Here is a 23011-nt window from a genome sequence, read left to right on the forward strand (position 1 = left end):
ATAAACCCACGCTTGGCTTTGTCTTGGAGGCAGGATCTAGGAGACTGCAAAGGTGTTGCTTAGCTGGAAGGCTGGCGCCCTGCAGGCATCGACCAGACCTTAAATGGCATTGTCCTGTACCCTCCCCTCTCCCAATGCTTCCCTCTCAACCCAGCTGCTCTGCTGAGGGCAATCATAGTGACGAATGGGATTGTGATGAGAGAGCAGCCTGCAATGGCATTGGGGCCTGGTGTCCACAGTTACCAGGGCCCCTGGAGGACGTTGTAGGGGGCAAGGTGTGTAAGGAGTAGGATTACTCGTTCTCAGAAAGGCAGCTTTGGTTTTAATTGTCTCCATTCTGACAGGTTGGCGTGACCTTTGAGGACATTGCCCTGTACTTCTCCAGGAAGGAATGGAGCCTCCTTGATGAGGGTCAGAGACAGCTGTACCTGAATGTGATGCTGGAGAACTTTGAACTTATATCCTCCCTGGGTAAGACCCTCCCTCACACCAGTGAACTGCACTTGGCTTTGAGGTTTTCCAGACCCCATCCCCCAGGGTGTGTTCTGTCCTCCCAGGTAGACTGTGGTACTGCTTGTTTTTCCAGTTTGCTGGGTAGTTGCTGTCCTGGGGAGGGTTGGTCTGTTTCCACTGCCCTCTTCTATTCCTGAAGTCCCAATACTCCCCACTGCACTAAATTCACAGGGAAGGATTTGTGCTTGGTAGTGTGTCTGGACCTGAGGGATTCCACCTTGTTCAGTGAGGAAAGCATTTTCTGTGTTCTTTTTGGTAATTTGTACATAGTTTTTGAGGAATTGTTTCTAAATCCTTTTCCTGCTTAATAACTCTTTTTTTTGCTTAAATATTCTCTTGACTACCTTGTATATTTTATATATTAATTCCCTATCACATCCAGGAACACATATTTTTGCATGCACTTAATTGTGCTTTTCAGATGCAGATATTGCTGCCCCACACCCACTTTTCTACAAAGTCCATATTTTTAGCAATCCTGCATTCAGCAGGTCTAGTGCCACTATGTTTCTTTTTTTTTTTTTTTTAAATATATATTTTATTGATTTTTTTACAGAGAAGAAGGGTGAGGGATAGAGAGAAACATCGATGAGAGAGAAACATCGATCAGCTGCCTCCTGCACACTCCCTACTGGGGATGTGCCCGCAACCAAGGTACATGCCCTTGACCGGAATCGAACCCGGGACCCTTCAGTCCGCAGGCCGACGCTCTGTCCACTGAGCCAAACTGGTTAGGGTGCCACTATGTTTCTAGCAAGCAAAGATGCTTGTTACTAGTGCTTAGCAATAAAGTATTTTTTTAAAATATATTTTATTGATTTTTTACAGAGAGGAAGGGAGAGAGATAGTTAGAAACATCCATGAGAGAGAAACATCGATCAACTGCCTCCTACACATCTCCCACTGGGGATGTGCCCACAACCAAGGTACATGCCCTTGACCGGAATCTAACCTGGGACCTTTTAGTCCGCAGGCCACCGCTCTATCCACTGAGCCAAACCGGTTTCGGCAGCAATAAATATTTTTAATGAAGTTATATCTAGTTTGGTTTTCAGACAACTCATTGCATTGTTCTTAGCCTCCAGTAAAGTATTAACATAACTTTATTATTCCCTGGGAACTCCAACTATTGTGTGAATTTCTATCTATATCTCAATATTCTCTTTATTGTGCTGATCAGAACTGCATTCACAGTATCTCCAATCGATTCCTTCGTAGAATTTGCAAGTATTTTCTTCTATTCTCTAGATTTCCTTTCATTTCATTTTGTTTATTGCTAATGTGCTGTGAAGAAGCTTTTTTCTTTATTTGGTGCCATCTGGACTGTTTGTTTTTCCTTTTTTGTCTAGTGCTGTTGTCACATTCAGAAAATCCCGTCCAAGCAAAACTGCAAAACTTTTTCTCTAGGTTGTCCTGAAGTGTTTTACGTTTTAGCGCACACATTTAATTCTGTCATGCAGGTTGAGTTAAATTTTATCAGTGGTGTTTAGTATTGTTGTGTTTACATGTGAGTATTGATTTTTAGCAGCACCATTCATTGAAGAAACTATCTTTCCCTTCCTCTGTGTCTTGCAGCTTTGACAAAGATGACTTGAAAGGATGTTTTGGTTTATTTCTGTGTTTTCTGTTCTATGGATATATGTGTCTGTGTTTCTGCAGCAACACAGTTTGCTTGCTTTTTCTTTGTAATAAATTGAAGTCAGAAAGTATGATACCACCAGCTTTGTTCTTGCTCAAGTTTGTTTTTGCAATTCGAGTTTTTAGTTCCATACATTTCAAGATTCTCTTTTCATTTCTTCGTAAACACCATAATAATTATCCTCAGCATTGCATTAATCTATAGCATGCATTGCGTACTATGGATATCTTCACTATATTTCTTTTTAAAAATTCTTTAATGTTTAAAGTATTACATACAGTATTACATGTGTGTCTTCTTTCCCCCATTGACTACAAATGAGTGAGATGATGTGATATTTATCTTTCTCTAACTGGCTTATTTTGCTTAGAATAATGCTCTCCAGGTGCATCCATACTGTTTCAAATGATAAGAGTTCCTTCTTTTTACAGCAGCGTAGTATTTTTTTTTTAAATATATTTTATTGATTTTTGACAGAGAGGAAGGGAGAGGGATAGAGAGTTAGAAACATCGATCAGCTTTCTCCTGCACACCCCCTACTGGGGAGGTGCCCGCAACTAAGGTACATGCCCTTAACCGGAATCGAACCTGGGACCCCTCAGTCCCCAGGCTGACACTCTATCCACTGAGCCAAACCAGTCAGGGCAGCAGCGTAGTATTTTATCGTGTTGATGTACCACAGTTTTTTAATCCACTCATCTATCGATGGGCACTTAGGATATTTCTAAATCTTAGGTATGGTAAATTGTGCTACTGTGAACATAGGGGTGCATGTGTCCTTTACGATTTTTGTTTCTGATTTATTGGGATATGTTGCTAGAAGTGCTATTACTGGGTCAAATGGGAATTCAATTTATAATTTTTTGTGGAAAGTCTGTACTATTTTGCACAGTGTCAGCACCAGTCTGCATCACCATCAGTTGTGCACAAGGGTCCCTTATGTCCACTTCCTCACCAGGACTTGTCGTTTGTCCGTTAGTTGATGATAGCCATCCTGACAGGTGTGATATGATATCTCATTGTCGTTTTGATTTGCGTCTCTCAGATAATTAGTGACTTTAGGCAAGTTTTCATCTGTCTCTCGGCCCTCTGAATGCCCACTTTTGAAAAGTGTCTATTCAAGTCTTTTGCTTATTTTTTGATTGGCTCGTTTATCTTCTTCTTGTAAAGATGTATGAGTTCCTTGTAAATTTTGGAGATTAATTCCTTACCAGAGATAACATTGGCAAATATGTGCTCCTGGGCTCTCTTGTTTTTGTTGATGGTTTCATTTGCTTCACAGAAGCTTTTAATTTTGATGTAGTGCCATTTGTTTTTGTTTTTTCTTACTTTCCATTGCCCTCAGAGCTGTACTTGTAAAGATATTGCTCAGACATATGTCTGATATTTTGCTGCCTGTAGATCCTTCTGAAATGTTATGGTTTCCCCTCTTACGGTTAAGTCCTTTTCCCATTTTTAGTCTATTTTTGTGTATCGTATAAGTTGGTGGTCTAGTTCCATTTTATGCATGTATCTGTCCAGTTTTCCCAACACCATTTATTGAAGGGAGTGTCTTGACTCCATGGTATGCTATTTCCACCTTTGTCAAATATTGAGCATAAAGGGCTTGGGTTGATTTCTGTGTTCGCGGTTCTGTTGCATTCTTCTATGTGTCTGTTGTTGTGCGAGAACCAGGCATTTTTGTGCTATTGCTTGTTATCTGATCTTGTGATTCCTCCAACTTTGTTCTTCTTTCTCAAGATTGCTGTGCCTATTCGGTTGTTCTTTTTTTTTTTTTATTCCATATGAATTTTTGAAGAGTTTATCATAGGTCTGTGCAATATGCCCTTGGTATCGTTTAAGGAGTATTGCGTTGAGTCTGTAGATTTGTTTGGGCAGTATGGACATTTTATTGATGTTGATTCTACCAATCCACGAACACGGTATATTCTTTCATTTGTTTATATCGTCTTCTATCTCTTTTTTTCAACTTCTTGTAATTTTCTGAGTACAGGTCTTTGACCTCCTTACCTAAGTCTATTCCTAGGTATCCTAATATTTTTATTGCAGTGGTAGATAGGATTGTCTGTTTGTTTCTCTTTCTGTGAGTTGATTATTGGTGTATAAAGAAACCATAGATTTGTGGGTGTTAATTTTGTATCCTGCTACATTGCTGAATGCATTTATTATATTTAGTAGTTTTTCACAAAGACTTTAGTATTTTCCATGTACAATATTATATCATCTGCTAATAATGACCATTTTACTTCTTCTTTTCCTATTTGGATGCCTTTCATTTCTTCTTCTTGTCTGATCTCTATGGCTAGCACTTCCAGTCTTATATCAAACAGGAGTGGTACAAGTGGGCATCCCTCTCTTGTTCCTGTTCTTAGGGAAAATGGTTTTAGTTTTTGCCCATTGAGTGTGATATTGGCTGTAGATTTGTCACATAAGGCGTTTATTTTGTTGAGGTATGGGCTACATTGCTGAATGCATTTATTATATTTAGTAGTTTTTCACAAAGACTTTAGTATTTTCCATGTACAATATTATATCATCTGCTAATAATGACCATTTTACTTCTTCTTTTCCTATTTGGATGCCTTTCATTTCTTCTTCTTGTCTGATCTCTATGGCTAGCACTTCCAGTCTTATATCAAACAGGAGTGGTACAAGTGGGCATCCCTCTCTTGTTCCTGTTCTTAGGGAAAATGGTTTTAGTTTTTGCCCATTGAGTGTGATATTGGCTGTAGATTTGTCACATAAGGCGTTTATTTTGTTGAGGTATGATCCCTATAATCTCAATTTGCTGAGAGTTTTTCTCAAGAAAGGGTGTTGGATTTTGTCAAATGCTTTTTCTGCATCAATTGATATGATTGTGATTTTTGTCTCTCATTTTGTTTTTATGATGTATCATATTTATTGGTTTGCAGATATAGGACCATCCTTTCATCCCACAAATTAAATCCCACTTGGTCATGGTGTATGATCTTTCTAATGAAATGCTGGATCTGATTAGCCAGAATAAGGTTTAGGATTTTAGCGTTGGTAGGGGTCACTTCGACTACAGCGGGTGAAGTGCTGTGAAGAAGACACCCCTATGGTACAGGATTTGCTTCAGTGGGGCTTTGGTGCTCAGTGAATCTGCCCTTAAGTGTGTGGCTTATGGACGTTAAGAGTTGTAAGCTGCTATAATGACACTGACCACTGGGTACACTGGCTCTTTGTTCTCCTGGGAGGTGTAAAGTCAGCCACTGGCTGGAGACACCCAACTTGATCTATAGAGAGATTTGTAGATTCTTCTCTTTGTATCGGGTGTGGAAATGCCCTGATGAGGCCCAGCCTTGAATTAAGGGAGGCTAGTGCTGCTGCCGCATCTTGGTCCTTTATTGATAGGTTTGGGCCTCCCAGACCCAACTGCAACTTTTTTGACAGGATTTAGCCTGACAAGAGAGGCCATTCATATAGAAAAGGTGCTGCACATAGCTTGGGTGGGGTTTTAAATGGGATAAAGTGAGGTCTCAAGGAATCCCCAGGGTGAAGCCAACTGAAATGATTGTCAATCAGACCTGCGACCTGGGATGTCCCAACGTAGGTATAATGACGTCTGCCAGCACCTCCGTCTGGGAGAAACCGACCCCTTAGTTCCTGCCCCAATGCCAGTCAGTGCACTTTCTCCTCATATATGTCTTCATCCGCCCCTTCCCCCCAGGACCTCCTGTCCCAGGAGGTCAGGGGAATCAGTTGCTTGTAAGTTCAGTATTCTCGTTTCGTAACATCAACCTCTCTTATGCTTTGGGGTTCATAGTGTCAGGTGTAACGTCTTACGTTTCATTTCTTTTTTCATTCCGTTGAGGTTTTTTTTTTCTTTTTTATTTATTTGTTTTTGTTTTTTTTTCTTTAGTCTAGCTCAGCGGTGGGCAACCTTTTTGTGAGTGCGTGCCAAGACCAGCAAAATCTCTGACTCAAAATTCTGCGTGCGAACCGTAATTTTTTTAGATCAAGTTACGCCTACTTGATATCTCTGGTGTATGCATGTGAAGAATCTTGATGAAATATTCCGAAACCGGTTTGGCTCAGTGGATAGAGCGTCAGCCTGTGGACTGAAAGGTCCCAGGTTTGATTCCGGTCAAGGGCATGTACCTGGGTTGCGGGTACATCCCCGGTGGAGGATGTGCAGGAGGTGGCTCAACCACAGTCCCCTTCTCAGGTACAATTATTTGCTAGAATGGCTCACAGAACTCAGGAAGGAATTTACTTATGTTTAGCATAAGTAAACATACAACAAACAAAAATAATGAACACAACATTATGTTGTATTCATTATTAAGACTACAACTCCAGCCAAAACCAGTTTGGCTCAGTGGATAGAATGTCGGCCTGCAGACTGAAAGGTTCCAGGTTCGATTCCGGTCAAGGGCATGTACCTGGGTTGTGGGCACATCCCCAGTAGGAGATGTGCAGGAGGCAGCTGATCGATATTTCTCTCTCATCGATGTTTCTGACGCTCTATCTCTCTCCCTTCCTCTCTTTAAAAAATCAATAAAATATATTTTTAAAAAAAGAAAGAAATAATAACATTCATTCCAGCGACAAAAACACAGTATATGGTGATGAAAAATACATTTAGTGTTTAATGTATACATGTTATGTAAAATTATTTATTTATCTAAGATGCACCTACACTGAATTTATCTCAAAAAGAAAAGTCGATATTTCTCTCTCATTGATGTTTCTGACGCTCTATCTCTCTCCCTTCCTCTCTGTAAAAAATCAATAAAATATATTTTTTAAAAAAAGAAAGAAATAATAACATTCATTCCAGCGACAAAAACACAGTATATGGTGATGAAAAATACATTTAGTGTTTAATGTATACATGTTATGTAAAATTATTTATTTATCTAAGATGCACCTACACTGAATTTATCTCAAAAAGAAAAGTCGATATTGAGAAAAAAATTGTAAATGAAAGATTATAAGAGAGAGGTTTCCATGCCAGCATGTAACAGAGATTGCCCACCCCTGGTCTAGATCAAGGTTTACCAATTTTTGTATTTGAGAAAAGTACCTGTTAGGTATTTTTTAAATTTTGTCTTATCTCCCTTTAATTGATGCTTGTTCAAATATTTCTTGTGTCATTTCTGTGCAGTCTTTCAGTTTACTTTCTTGTTTTGTTTATAGATTCCTGAGATGGAAGGTTAGGTTTTTGAGATCTTTTTTCATAATGTAGGCATTTTTCCCTATAAGAAATAGTTGGAGGAATATTACATAAAGTAGGTGATTAAATGTATGAGATAATTCAGACTAATGAGACTTCACTTTCTTTTTTTTTAATTAAATCTTTATTGTTCAGATTATTACAGTTGTTCCTCTTTCCCCCCCATAGCTCCCCTCCACCCGGTTCCCACCTTACCCTACCCCAAACTGTCCTCATCCATAGGTGTAAGATTTTTGTCCAGTCTCTTCCCGAACCCCCACACCCCTTCCCCCCCCGCCCCGAGAATAGTCAGTTCACGCCCTTTCTATGCCCCTGATTCTATTATATTCACCAGTTCATTCTGTACATCAGGTTATTTATTCACTTGATTCTTAGATTCATTTGTTGATAGATGCATATTTGTTGTTCATAATTTGTATCTTTACCTTTTCCTTCTTCTTCCTCTTCTTAAAGGATACCTTTCAGCATTTCATTTAATACTGGGTTGGTGGTGATAAACTCCTTCAGCTTTTTCTTATCTGTGAAGCTCTTTATCTGACCTTCAATTCTGAATGATAGCTTTGCTGGATAAAGTAATCTTGGTTGTAGGTTCTTGGCATTCATCACTTTGAATATTTCTTGCCACTCCCTTCTGGCCTACAAAGTTTCTGTTGAGAAATCAGATGACAGTCATATGGATACTCCCTTGTAGGTAACTGACCTCTTTCTCTTGCTGCTTTTAAGATTTTCTCTTTGTCTTTTACTCTTGGCATTTTAATGATGATGTGTCTTGGTGTGGTCCTCTTTGGATTCCTTTTGTTTGGGGTTCTCTGCGCTTCTTGGACCTGTAAGTCCATTTCTTTCTCCAGGTGGGGGAAGTTTTCTGCCATTATTTCTTGAAATAGGTTTTCAATATCTTGCTGTCTCTCATCTTCTGGCACTCCAATGACTCTGATATTAGTCCGCTTAAAGCTGTCCCAGAGGCTCCTTACACTATCTTTACACTTTCGGATTCTTTTTTCATTTTGCTTTTCCAATTGGGTGTTTTTTGTCAAATCTTTGGTTTGATTCTTGTGCTCCTCTGGTCTGCTATTGGGTATAATATTCTTTATTTCAGTCCGTGTATGCTTACTTTCTAATTTCTTTATCGTAGCATCGAGGGTCTCATTAGTTTTCGTGAGGCTCTGCACAAATTTATGGCAAGCCCTCAAAATTGCGATTCTTAGCTCCATATCCTCCATTTCTGTCATGTTTTTTTGTCTCCGCATCTTTTATGCTTTCTTGGTGCACCCCCTTGTGGTCTCTGTGCGCAGTCTTGTTCTAGCCAAGCCTTAATTGTTGTAGTTAACACTAGAGGGATTTGACCATCAGGCCGACTCGGTTGCCTTTTTATTGACTATGTCAATAGATTGTTTTGATTTGAGTTTTGGGTTTGGCTACCTTGAAATTGTTACTTGTATATTTATTATTGCTTTCAGATAGAGAGGAAGAGAGATGGAGAAAAAGAGAGAGAGTAACATCAGAGTGAGGGAGAAACATCAATCGGCTGCCTTCTGTACACAAGCTAACTGGAAATGGAATCCACATACTGATATGTGCCTTCACTGTGAATTGAATCCTCGACCCTTTGGTACTCAGGACGATGCTCCAACCAATTGAGCCATACTGGCCAAGGCATTCTGAGGTTTTTAAACACACAAATTTCCAGGTTTTGTTGTAGAACAGGCCACTAGGGTCAATGATAGCAGAAGCATAACTCTGACCCTTGTTTTTGACTGTAGGTATCTTCAAATATATTTGTTCACCCAGTGTTTCCAGTCATCCTTTCTGTACAGTTCTCCTCTATTTGTGTCTGTAATACTTTTTGTCTTCATGGTACTCTTATTCCCATTTCCTATGGGGTTTTTGTTCATGGAAAGCTGTCTACTTATACTGGGAAGGGGGAAGAAGCTCATCTCCCTGATCCTGCCATTTTGCTGATGTCACTCACCTTGGTCTTTTGACTGTGATCTCATTTGTCCTTTGTTGTTCTACCACAGTATTGACCCTCCATGTTCTTTGCATTATTTATCCCAAGCAATGCCTCAAATGGGATTGAAGGGGAAGAACCATTTGTACATTCCAGAAGAAACACGACTTTATGAATGACACAGTGGACCCCAGGCGATCTTTCTTTGGGGTAGGGTCATTGGGGAGGAATTCATGACAGGCGTTTGTTACGTTCATAGCGAGAAACCCAGTGTTTTGTTACAGTTGCCCATTCCTCACACAGTTATGCTTGTTTGTGCTTATTGTTGATGCTTTGCCAACTATTTCATTCTAATTATGATCATTTCTACTTAGATTCCCAGCTCACAGATAACCTTAACCTCCCTGGACCTTGTACCTCTGCCTCTTTCACAGGTCTCTCTGTACTGCAAGCCAACATTGGTCCATGCATGTAGCACTTTGGAGAGAACACATGTTATTATATTCGAGTTGTATATCCTGTGAGCTAATAAAATTATTTTTTATGGCTCTGAGCAGCTTGAAATTATTCCACACAGACTCACATGGTCAGAATGTAAGGTTTTAAAGGAAGCCATTTGTGCAAGAACAATGAGTAGAGCCTTCCTCTATTCTTTGTATCTACTGATATGCTTCTGTCCCTATCTTGATGAGGTTTCCATTATCGACTGACTTTTGGGGCCATGTTATTTATAAAAGCAATTTCCTCACTGTCTAACTCACTCTTAGTGAAAATCTTTCTATGCAATCATGCCTAGTCATGACTGTTAATCATTTGTGGTGAAGATATTCTGTTTTCATAAGGTCAACATGTACCTCACCAGCATTTCCTTTTATACAGGTTGCTGCTGTGGAGCAGAGAATGTGGAGGCACTGACTGAGCAGAACGTTTCTGTTAAAGTGTCACAGGGAAGAAATATCAAGGTAGCCTTGTCTTCCCAGAAGAGCCACCCCTGTGAGAGTTGTGGGCCCGTCTTGGGAAACATTTTCCATGTGATGGAGCTTCAGGGAACACAACATAGACAGATACTGTTGAGGTGTGGGGCATGTGCAAAATGGTTTTACTTCAGTGTAAAATTTCACCAATGGCATGTGAGAGAGAAGACTTTCATTAGAGGTGTGGACAGCATCTCACTTTCAAACAGCTGCAATTTCATTGTGTCCCAGAATTGTTTCACCTATGGAGAGGTTGGGCAGGCTCTCCTTACTGGGTCAGGACATCTCCACCTAAAGGCTCCTCAGACTAGTGACAGTACAAATGCTATTTCAACCCGTGGGATGATGTTTCAAAGGAGAAAAAATTGTTACGCCAGAAAAGAATGTAAGAAAGACATTAGTTGCAACAACATGTTTATTCAGGAAAAGGGTGTCCATGCTGGAAGCCGATGTTTTGTGTGCTCTGAATGTGGAAAATCTTTTACAACTAACTCTCACCTTCATAAACATCAGAGAGTTCATACGGGAGAAAAGCCTTATCAATGCAGTGAATGTGGGAAAACTTATACCACTAACACCAGCCTTCGTAGTCATCAGAGAATTCACACTGGAGAAAAGCCTTATCAATGCAGTGAATGTGGAAAGACTTTTACAAGTACCAGAGGTCTCCAATATCATCATCGAGTTCACACTGGAGAAAAACCTTATAAATGCAGTCCATGTGGGAAATGTTTTATTACTAAGACCCAACTTCGTAGTCATCAGAGAGTTCACACAGGAGAAAAGCCTTATCAATGCAGTGAGTGTGGAAAAACTTTTACAAATACCAGAGGTCTCCGATATCATCAGAGAGTTCACAGTGGAGAAAAACCTTATCAATGCAGTTCATGTCGGAAATGTTTTATTACTAACACCCACCTTCGTACTCATCAGAGAGTTCATACTGGAGAAAAGCCCTATAAATGCAGTGACTGTGGAAAATCTTTTACTGCGAGATATCCTCTGTCGTCATCAGAGAGTTCACACTGGAGAAAAGCCTTATAAATGCAGTGAATGTGGCAAATCTTTTACCTGGAGTAGTACGTCTCCAGTATCATCAGAAAGTTCACACTGGAGATAAACCTTATAAATGCAGTGCATGTGGCAAATGTTTTATTACTAAGACCCATCTTCGTAGTCATCAGAAAGTTCATACTGGAGAAAAGCCCTATAAATGTCGTAAATGTGGGAAATGTTTTAACACATGCACTGATCTTTGTCTTCATCAGAGAGTTCACACTGCAGAAAAGCCTTATAAATGCTGTGAATGTGGAAAGTCTTTTACACGTAGTATTGGTCTCCAGTATCATCATAGACTTCACACAGGAGAAAAACCTTATCAATGCAGTGAATGTGGAAAAACTTTTACAGGTTCCAGAGGTCTCCAATATCACCAGAGAGTTCACACTGGAGAAAAACCTTATAAATGCAGTGCATGTGGGAAATGTTTTATTGCTAAGGCCCACCTTCGTAGTCATCAGAGAGTTCATACTGGAGAAAAGCCCTATAAATGCAGTGACTGTGGAAAATCTTTTACTGCTAGGTATACCCTACAACATCACCAGAGAATTCACACTGGAGAAGAGCCCTATAAATGCAGGGAATGTGGGAGAATTTTTTCAAGTATCAAGGGTCTCCAGTATCATCAGAAAGTTCACACTGGAGAAAAACCTTATAAATGCAATACATGTGGCAAATGTTTTATTACTAAGACCCACCTTCGTCGTCATCAGAGAGTTCATACTGGAGAAGAGCCCTATAAATGCCGTGAATGTGGGAAATCTTTTAACACATGCACTGATCTTTGTCCTCATCAGATAGTTCACTCTGGAGAAAAGCCTTATAAATGCAGTAAATGTGGAAAATCTTTTAAACGTAGCAGTGGTCTCCAATTGCATCTCAGAGTGCACACTGAAGAAAGACCTTATCTCAGCAGTGAATGTGGGAAGTCTTTTATCACTAGCTCTGAACTTCATTGTCATCAGAAATGTCATACTGGCGAAACTCTTTATAAATGCAGTGAATGTGGAAAGTGTTTTAAAAGTCGCAGTGGTTTCCAATATCATCTTCAGAGCGTGCACACAGGAGAAAAGCCTTATCAATGCAGTGAATGTGGGAAATGTTTTATTACTAAGACCCACCTTCGTATTCATCAGAGAATTCATACTGGAGAAAAGCCTTATAAATGCAGTGCATGTGGGAAATGTTTTATTACTAAGGCCCAACTTGGTATTCATCAGAGAGTTCATTCTGGAGAAAAGCCTTACAAATGCAGTGATTGTGGGAAATCTTTTATCACTAAAACCGACCTTCAGAGTCATCAGCGAATTCATACTGGAGAAAAGCCTTATAAATGCAGTGCATGTGGGAAATGTTTTATTACTAAGGCCCAACTTGGTATTCATCAGAGAGTTCATACAGGAGAAAAGCCTTATAAATGCAGTGAATGTGGGAAATCTTTTATCACTAAAACCTGCCTTCGTAGCCATCAGCGAGTTCATACAGGAGAAAAGCCTTATAAATGCAGTAAATGTGGAAAATCTTTTAAACGTAGGAGTGGTCTCCATTATCATCGCAGAGTGCACACTGCAGAAAGACCTCAGCAGTGAATGTGGGAAATCTTTTATTACTAGCTCTGAACTTCATTGTCATCAGACATTTCATACTGGGGAAAATCTTTATAAATGCAGTGAATGTGGAAAGTATTTTAAAAGTCACAGTGGCCTCCAATATCATCAGAGCGTTCACACAGGAGAAAACCCTTATCAATGCAGTGAATGAGAGAAGTCTTTTAATACTAGGACTGAACTTCATAATTATCAGAGAGTTCATTCAGGAGAGAACACTTAGAAATGCAGTGAATGTGGGAAATCTTTTACAAGTAGCAATAGTCTTTAGTATCATCAGAGAGTTCATACTGGAGAAAGCAGTTATGAGTGCACTTAGTGTGAGATGTGGGGAGCCGGCATGGCCATGGCATACTCAGTGCCAGTGTGCCTTATGTGCCATGCCAGCTCAGCCTGGGTCAGTGACCCTGAGTTGGGGCGATGAAAGTATTAAGAAAAGACAGAGAGTCCTAGCCAGTTTGCCTCAGTGGATAGAGTGTCAGCCTGCGGACCGAAGGGTCCCGGGTTCGATTCCAGCCAAGGGCACATGCATGGGCTGCAGGCTCGATCCCCAGTCAGGGTGGTGCAGGATGCAGCCAATCAGTGATTCTCATCATTGATGTTTCTATCTCTCTCTCCCTCTTCCTTTCTCTCTGAAATCAATAAAAAAGAAATATAATTTTTTTAAAAAAAAAGAAAAGACAGAGAAGAGAATGAAAGCTGGGTCTCGGTGTGATGCTGCTCTCTGGGGTGGAGAGAGACAGTGCCAACGCCCACAAGCCGTGTCTTTATTTTATAGCAGATGCCACGAGGCAAAGTAAGGGCGTGATCAAGATGTTTACAACATTCTCGTGGGTTCAAATCCTACTCAAGTACATGCACCTGAATTCTATCTCTCAGGCACGTGGGGCCAAGTGTTTGGACTATAGGTTCAAGCTTACAACTATAGCTATTGGCTATAATTATGCTGAGAAGGCTCTGCCCTCCAAGTTGGGACTTGCACGTGGCAATGAGAGGACTGTGCTCTCTCATCAGTCCAAGGCTTGAACCTGTCGAAAACACTGTAGCTCTCCCCAAAAGATATCTCGCACCCAAATTTGTAAATCCGCTCTGCACAAAAGAGTCCAAATATGAAAATTTTTTAAACGTGTGGAACATGTCGTTTCTCTGTTAGGATTTAACAGTTGTGTAAGAAAATATGTGAGGTCTCAGTCTGAATTACATCTCATAAATTTCATCACCTCCATTATGTGATATCCCCCAACTGTTTTTGTTCTGTTTGTTAGTATTTCTGTTGGAACCATATGTGTCTATATTGCACGTTCCAACATAGGGAGAAGTGTTTCCATGTGTATGTGACTTCATATTTTTGTTGATGAAGGTATTTCACCTGAATCCCCTATAAGGTCCCTAGAGATGGCATCAATCACCATCCTCCTGTGCCCAGGGAAGCTAACTCTGTGGTGTCATTTGTTGAAGAAATTTGGGAATACCTGAGCCCTTAGTTCTTCTTTGTTTCCCTGTCATGAGTTGCCACATAGGAATGATTACCATTGGTGCCAGTAAACACAAGGTTGGAGAAAAACTGCCATTGTCAGGGACACACTTTCCCTACATGCCAGTGATGAATTTATTGAGTTCCTAAGTCATCAGTGGGAGAACTGCCAGTCCAGTTCTCTTTCATTGCAAAATAATGAAGGCTTTTTTCTAGGACTTCTTTAATGTTGTGTTCTTTTGACTCTATTGGTTAATTTATAAGAGAAGGAAATATTATTTTGCCTCTACAATATCATTTCCCTCATTTTCACGCACTTAACTCCTTAGAAAAAGGAAACATTGTTAGGGTTTGGCAGGTGGTGCAGGCTGTGGAAGAATTTACACCTAAAAGAAGCCATGCTGGGAGGAAGTCTGTTTTCCTTTCCAAGAGAAGAAAGGACCAAGTATTGCTTGTCAATGCAGGGCAAGCCAGAAAGGCTGGGTTCTGCTTTTCATCAGTGGCTCTAGCTAAGAGAGAACAAATGCAGGGGCCTGGGGCTTTGCTGAAGTTGAGTAGATATGAGGTGCTGTCTTTAAAAGTCACAGTGTGTTTGCTTTCCAGGAGACAGTCTGGCAGATGTATAGGGAGGTGTCTTATCAATATTTTTCCCAAGCCTAAAAACTATGACTAGAGAAAAAGGTATGGAGTGTTCAAAAGAGGCTTGTTTAAAGAGGTGGAAGAAAGGAAACTGCGGGGCACAGCTACAGTGTTTTTGACAGGTTCTAGCCTTGGACTGATGAGAGGGCACAGTCCTCTCATTGGCCCCGTGCAAGTCCCAGCTGGAGGGCAGGGCCTTCTCAGCACAATTATAGCCAACAGCCTCAGTTGTAAGCTTGAACCTATGGTCCGAAAAGGGGCCCACGTGACTGTGTGATAGAGTTCAGGTGCTTGTAGTTGAGTAGGGTTGAAACCAACGAGAATGTTGTAAACAACTTGATCACGCCCCTACTTTGCCTCATGGCATCTGCTATAAAATAAAGACGCGGCTTGTTGGCGCTGTCTCCTCATCAGGGAGGCAGCGTCCCACCGAGACCCAGCTTTCATTCTCTTGTCTATCTTTTCTTAATCCTTTCATCACCCCCACTCTGGATCACTCTTGGCCGTGCTGGCGCGGCACAAGTGGCATCCGAGCAGGCCTGAGTTCGGGGGGAATTTAAAAAGTGGTCAGTTGAAAGGAGTCCAAGGCGCAGGCAGAGAGTAAGATTAAAAAGCAAAAGTAAGGGAAGAAGTCCAAAAAACAAAAATATGGTAGGGAGCTGTGGTATGGTAAATTAGCTCGGTGTAAAACATGGGACCCGATCCCAGTCAACAGTACACACACACACAAACATGGGCCAGTGCTTAATTGAAACATTTTTAAAGTAGGCATTTTAAAAATTTCTAAGGTAGAAATAAGTGGGGAGAAACCAAGATGGCAGCATAGTTAAACACCGAAATTTGCTTCCTCGAACAGCCACTTCAAAAATACAACTAAAAGACGGAATGGATATCATCCAGAACCACAGGAAGGCTGGCTGAGTGGAAATTTTACAACTAGAAGGAAAGAGAAAAGCATACTGAGCCTTAGAGGAGGTGCGGTGCGAAAGTAAAATACTAAGGTGCGGAGGTGCATGAGGAGCGGGTTGGCGGCTGAGGTCGCTGTTGTCGTTTTCAATTGGGAGGGAGTCTCAGGCTCTGAGCTCCAGTTCCGGGCAAGACTCTAGGGACCCAGTCTCATATGGGAGAAGCAGGACTTTCTGGCATCAGTTGGAACTTGAGGGCAGCTTTCTGTCAGAGGGGCTGCCAGGGATTTCCAAGATACTGAGAAGGGGAGACGCCATAACTGCTAGCCCCGCCCTGTTGATCCAGTGGGACCTGCCCCGCCCAAGCCCTGCAGGGAGGCGTTTGCTGGATAGCCTCAGGCAAAGACTAGATTAGCACCTCCCTAGAGATCCAGGAGCCAGGAAACCCAGAGGTCAGAGTGGGATCCAGTTTGCCGCTCCGTGGAACCATAAAAGACATGCTCAGGGAGCAGACTCAGTGATCACCAAAGCCCCATTGAAGCAAGTCTTGCCTCAGAAGGGTGTCTCCAGGAAAGAAGTTCTCCCACTGCAGACACAGCTGATTCTCACAGCCAATTGGCCTGGAGGTCAATTCCTCTCAGTGATACCTACAACAATCAAGACTGCGCGCAAAGACCACAAGGGGGTGCACCAAGAAAACATAAAAATGCGGAGACAAAGAAACATCACAGAAATGGAGGATATAGAGCTAAAAAACACACTTTAAAGGGCTTTCAATAATTTTCTAGAAACTGCCGATAAACTTGATGAGATCCTCAAGAAATCTAATGAGACTCTCGATGTTGTGATAAAGAACCAACTAGAAATTAAGCATACACTGACTGAAATAAAGAATATTATACAGAGCTCCAACATCAGACTAGAGGATCACAAGAATCAAGTCAAAGATTTGAAATACGAAGGAGCAAAAAATACCCAACCAGAAAAACTAGAAGAAAAAAGAATCCAAAAATATGAAGATAGTGTAAGGAGCCTCTGGGACAACTTCAAGTGTACCAACATCCGGATTATAGGGGTGCCAGAAGATGAGAGACAGCAAGATATTGAAAACCTATTTGAAGAAATAATGACAGAAAACTTCCCCCACCTGGTGAAAGAAATGGACTTACAGGTCCAAGAAGCGCAGAGAACCCCAAACAAAAGGAATCCAAAGAGGACCACACCAAGACACATCATAATTAAAATGTCAAGAGCAAAAGACAATGAGAGAATCTTAAAAGCAGCAAGAGAAAAACAATCAGTTACCTACAAGGGAGTACCCATACAACTGTCAGCTGATTTCTCAACAGAAACTTTGCAGACCAGAAGGGAATGGCAAGAAATATTATAAGTGATGAGTACCAAGAACCTACAACCAAGATTACTTTATCCAGAAAAGCTATCATTCAGAATTGAAGGTCAGATAAAGAGCTTCACAGATAAGGAAAAGCTAAAGGAGTTCATCACCACTAAACCAGTATTATATGAAATGCTGAAAGGTATCCTTTAAGAAGAGGAAGAAGAAGAAAAAGGTAAAGATACAAATTATGAACAACAAACATGCATCTATCAACAAGTGAATCTAAGAATCAAGTGAATAAATAATCTGATTTACAGAATGAACTGGTTATTATAATAGAATCAGGGACATAGAAAGGGAATGGACTGACTATTCTTGAGGGGTAAAGGGGAGTGGGAGTTGCAGGAATAGACTGGACAAAAATCGTGCACCTATGGATGAGGACAGTGGGTGGGGAGTGAGGGCAGAGGGTGGGGCGGGAACTGGGAGGAGGGGAGTTATGGGGGGAAAGAAGAGGAACAAATGTAATACTGAACAATAAAGCTTCAATTAATTTTTTAAAAAAAAATTAGCAGAAGCAACTTTGAGATTGCTATATAGCTGAAGACCCAGAGAAAATTCCTAGTTGTATCTTCCGTTTGTGGTCCATGATTCAGGACTACCTAGAGCCCCTTCCTGAAAAGGGATGGATGAATGTGGCAGGAGATGTAAGACAAATAGTAGAAAGTTACCAGAGGCTTTGAATCTACTTGTATCTTCGGCACATCCATTACCTCCTCCAGTCCCTGGAGCTACCATTCCTGTGGGGGAAAGCCCTCTGGACAATGTGCTTCCCCCCAAAACGAACGAGAATTGGAGGAGGTGACAGAGAGGGAACAACACAGGCGAAACTGGAATGATGGTGGTCTAATGCAAGCCTTCGGGAAGTTTACTGTTACTCATAAGCCTCTCCAGTTGCCTTCTAAACAAGCAAGAGCAAGCGTGGGATCTCTGTCTCTACTCCAGTGGTCTCTGTAAGAGGCTACGCAGGCTGGGGAAGATACTTTAGGATTTAGTAGCTAATCATACTCTTAAAATGCAATTACTAAAACAAAAAGGAGGAGAATAGGTTGTGCTTGTATCTTTCTAGAAGGAGCAGTACAGCCAATTTGGGTGCCAGAACAATGGTCCCAGAGAGGCTCCTTGTCCCTCCATTCGAGAGACTGAGAATTGCCCCAATGACAGCAAAGAGGAAGAAAAAGAAAAGGCTAGATAAGCTGTAGAAATAGAGAGGGAAATAAGCGATAGCAAATAAGCTGTAGAAATAGAGAGTAGGAAATAAGTTGTAGAAATATAGAAATAAGCTGTAGAAAATAAGCAGTAGCAGCATTATAAAAGTACAAATAAGCTGTAGAAATAGAGAAATAAGCAGGGGTTGAGACCCAGGAAGGTTTGGGCAGGGGCAGCGAAGCCTACCTATAGTTCATAGTTAGAGGTAGAGAAATAAGTAGGAAATAAGCTGTAGAAAGTAAGCGGTAGAAAGAAGCAAAAGAAAGTAAGTGGTAGACATTAGAAAATGAGCGGTGAGAAATATGCTCTGAAAAATAAGTGGTAGGAAATAAGCTGTAGAAATAGAGAAATAAGCTGTAGAAATAAAAAATAAGTTGCAGAAATAGAGAAATAAGTCTTAGAGAAATAAGTGGTAGGAAACAAGCGTTCGGAAATAGGCGGTAGAAAATAAGTAATTAGGAGATACAAAATAAGGTAGAAATCTCCTAGGTTTTGTTTAAGCCACTGTAAAGCAAAAGATGACTGTGGTTGATGATGTTTAAGGAAGTAACTTTTATTTCTGACCTAGATTGTAAGTTCTTGTGGCAGTTGCATTGTTTCTGGGCTTTGGTTATCTTTGCTTGTGTGACCGGATAGCTCCCAGGGACTTCGGGTCTGTGTGACACGCCAGACTCGAGTTGGAGGTCTCCAGCTCTGCAGGACCGAGGGCTGCTCGTTTTCATGCATCCATGGCTAGAGAAAGAGGCTGAGAAAGGACCAGACTTCCACCTGTGCGGACGGGGCTGGTTTGACTGGGACTGGTGCGGACTCAGGGCCAAGGCCAACCATGCAAACAGCCTAATCCAGGGGACTAGTTTTGCATCAAGGACATCTTTCTATCGGCGGGATATCAGCATGGAGTCAGCTGAAGAAGATGGCGACTGAGGCCAAGCAGATGTTGGAAAAGCAAGTGAAAGCTATGCTAGCGTTGGTAAACTGCCAGTTTTCTGTGAAATCTTGCGGAGCTAAAACTAAAGACTCTAAGTAAGATATCCTGAAAATGTTAACATGTTTGTAGTTTGTTTTTGCATTGGTATTGCTTTGTTATTAGCCAGAGTTTTGTTCTCTTGTTAACACTGCTGTGTCTGTAGTTTTGTTAATAACCAGAAGTTTGTTTTGATGTTTTGATTATGCTGAGTAATTTAGTTTTTTGGATAATGTAAATAGGCGTGTTTAAAAACAAAGGGGGATATATGGGACTCGGCTACAGTGTTTTGGACAGGTTCAAGCCTCGGACTAATGAGAGGGCACAGGTCTCGTGGCCACGTGCAAGTCCCTGCTGGAGGGCAGGGCCCTCCCAGCACAATTATAGCCAACAGCTATAGTTGTAAACTTGAACCTATGGTCCAAACATGTGGCCCCACGTGCCTTTGTGATAGAGTTCAGGTGCATGTAGTTGAGTAGGGTTGAAACCAACAAGAATGTTGTAAACAACTTGATCACCCCCCCTACTTTGCCTCATGGCATCTGGAATAAAATAAAGACATGGCTTGTGGGCATTGACTCCTCATCAGGGAGGCAGTGTCCCACGGAGACCCAGCTTTCATTCTCTTGTCTGTCTTTTCTTAATCCTTTCATCACCCCCACTCAGGATCACCCTTGGCTGTGCTGGCGCGGCACAGAAACTTTCTACTAACTAGAGACCCCTTGGTGCAAATTATGCCTGACGTGTGATAACAGCAGGAAGGAGGGGTATGTGAGAATTTCACCTTGAAAGTAGCTTACCTTTTTCAGCAGTTTGACCAGAGGAACTGTGTGAATTAGAGGAGCCAACAATCTAGGGGTTTAATTAGCAGCTGCTTCTCATAAATTTTGGAAGGCCACAGCAAAGAAAAAGACTTTTTTCCCCCTTACAAACACCGCAACCACACTTAGAACCTAATGCTTTGTTGCCTGAGGAGTGACTACCTCTAGGAGACCAAATAAAAGGACACCAGCAATCCTGGGGGCATTGTGTTCATTACGACAAAAGCAATGGGTCCCAGAGTTAATAAACCACTCATTGAATTTTCTCCTCAACCCACAGGTTCTAAGTCCCCAGTATGGACAAAACTGATGGCACACAGTAAACCTAGCAAGCTCAGGGAGCCTGGCATGGCATGGGCAATCTTAAAAACTCAGAAGCCAAAAGTAACCATATAGAATGGTTTGAAGTTAAAACTTTCTAAGTAAATGTGAGTCTCAGGGGTAGTTATGTCCTAGCTTGTGTGTGTGTGTGTGTGTGTGTTTTGCAATGGTCAATATTTACCTTATTGAGGCTCTCTGTCGTCTTTTGCATCTGGGATAACATACCATTGGATTGGATTTTTAGGGACATTTCTGTTTCACAGACTCCTAAGAGCACAATCTCCCAACATAGAAGACCACAGAGCCCCCATTATTATTGCACTTGGGTTAAATATTAACTGTTAACTGATTGATAAATTTTTAAAAAGTAGTTTGTCTATTTTTTTCTTTTTATCCAATCCGAGAGATTTCCCTCCTTAGCTCTCCCACCTAATTTATCACAAGTTAATTTCACTTCCCCCCCCCCCTTAGAATCTAATGTATAAAAAAGGTGCAAAACTGCCATTGTCCCTAGCATTACTCAACCTGTTGTTGTTTTCCTTCCTTGCAGATGTGGCCGACTTGGGTCAAATAAACTTTAAAAATTCTCCATAGGTTTGGACATTTCTTACAACAACACCAAAAGCAATTGACTCATGTGAAGCAGGAGAAGGTTCCATGGAGGGGTATCAGCATTTCCAGGGACTCAACTGACAGAAGACAGATTTATAAAAAATGGAGAGCATTCCCAGAACCCAGCAATCTAGAGCTTTCCACTTGCTTTCCAGAACAGAAGAAAATGCTAACCACCCTCAGCCTCCGAGCCTGGGCTCCCTGCATATCCCACCCCCGCCCCCTCGCCCAAGGCTGGCTGGCATGCAAACTGGAAAGCCATGTTCTGAGGTACGCCCCTGCCATACTGAGCGTGTCCTCCCAAAATGAGGCCCAAAACCTGGGTTCCACGGAGTTGAGTGAGCTCCACACTGAGGAGAACCTGTGCCCCATTTCTAGGAGAGGCAGCAGGCGGGGCGGAGGCCACCCAAGAGGGCCCAGCAAGGGCAGTAGCCTCCCAGGCAGATCCTGCCCCAGGCAGTGAGGGTGCGAGCAGGAGCCTTCTGTGCACAGGAAGCCCAGTCTGTGTCAGTGAGGTGAGGGGGGAGTAGGCAGTGGCTTTGTCCTTCCTACACTGGTCCCTCCCTCTTGTGTCCAGAGGCAGAGCAGCTAGCGGGCTGGTGGGCGTTGTGCCAGACCAGCCTAGGGTCGTCCAGGGGTGGGTGGGCATGCAGAGCCCAGCACCTAGGTGACTTAGTTAGTGGCTCTTGAAGGGAAGCAACGGACAACATGGCAGAGGCTGGGGGACATGCTGAGAGCTCAGAAGAGTGGCTGCCTCAGCTGCGAGCAGATGCTCAGGCCATTCCCTCCGCGGCTGGCTCTGCTGCAGCTGTTCCAGGGGTGACCTGAGTCAGGACTTGGCTGCACACGGGGGAATGTTTCAACCACGGCCTGTGCCCGTTCCCACGGAAACATGGTCCCTCCTGGGCTCCTTTGCTGGGTCTGGAAAGCAGTGCTGTCCCGGCCAGCGCCCAGGCGGAGGTGCCCATAGGAGGTGCGGGCAGGCAGCTCCCCCCACAGCCCCTGAGTCTCCTGCCTGGCACATCCCACTCAGGCCACCTGCTGTAGGAGGAAGGGTCCTCATGCCTACAGACTCCTCTCCGATGCCAAGGGCAGGGCTCCTGGTGGCACAGGTGGCCCTACCCAGACCCATCCTGCCCTGAGAGGAAGGAACAGCTCCTGGAGGGACCCTCACTCCCCACACAGGCCCCTCCTGGGGCAGCCAGGCCACTTGTCTGACCCTGAGCTCTGAGAACTGGAAGTGTTTAACTTGGTTCGAGGAGCCTTGAAAGCTTCATTTATTTATAGCTTCTTGTTTCAAAACAGTGTTGACAAGAAATCTTTGGTCATTCATACAAACGCTGAGTTGATGGGAGACAAGTCATAATCTAATTGTTTTTGTGGAGGGCGAGAGCGAATGTTGTTGATGAAATAAACATGAAAAGGAGAAAGAAAAATAAAGTGCTCAAAGCTCAGGTGACTTTGTTTTTATTGGGTGTGTGCAGGTTTTTTAATCCTTACCTGAGGATGTTTCTTCTTACCCCCTCCGCTACTTGCCCTCTGAGATTCTGTAGTAATTTATATGCTACCGTGTTTCTGAATGCACTCCATTCATCAGTTTTCTGTTCATTTGACTCTATATATGAGTGAGATCAAGTGATAGTTGTCTTTCTCTGACTGGCTTATTTCAATTAGCATGATGCTCTCCAGGTGTCTCCCCCCCACCCCCCATACTGTGTGAAAGGGTA

At 42.2% G+C, this 23011-nt stretch overlaps 2 long non-coding RNA genes and 1 pseudogene across 2 annotated transcripts; all 3 read left to right on the forward strand.

Annotated features, from left to right (window-relative positions):
• LOC111823161 overlaps positions 1-13465 on the forward strand; it is a 64443-nt pseudogene extending 50978 nt beyond the window's left edge.
• On the forward strand, positions 422-9846 carry LOC106699467. Its single transcript, XR_001351069.2, has 2 exons — positions 422-471; positions 9675-9846. It is a non-coding gene; the product is annotated as an uncharacterized LOC106699467 (long non-coding RNA).
• A 4341-nt stretch (positions 13466-17806) lies between the features above and the next one.
• On the forward strand, positions 17807-22741 carry LOC111823171. The gene is made up of 4 exons (XR_002826172.1): positions 17807-19589; positions 20197-20297; positions 20632-20779; positions 21267-22741. It is a non-coding gene; the product is annotated as an uncharacterized LOC111823171 (long non-coding RNA).
• Positions 22742-23011: the final 270 nt, after the last annotated feature.

The sequence above is a fragment of the Myotis lucifugus genome, unplaced genomic scaffold, assembly GCF_000147115.1.
Source record: "Myotis lucifugus unplaced genomic scaffold, Myoluc2.0 scaffold_412, whole genome shotgun sequence".
In the NCBI taxonomy this organism is placed as follows: domain Eukaryota; kingdom Metazoa; phylum Chordata; class Mammalia; order Chiroptera; family Vespertilionidae; genus Myotis; species Myotis lucifugus.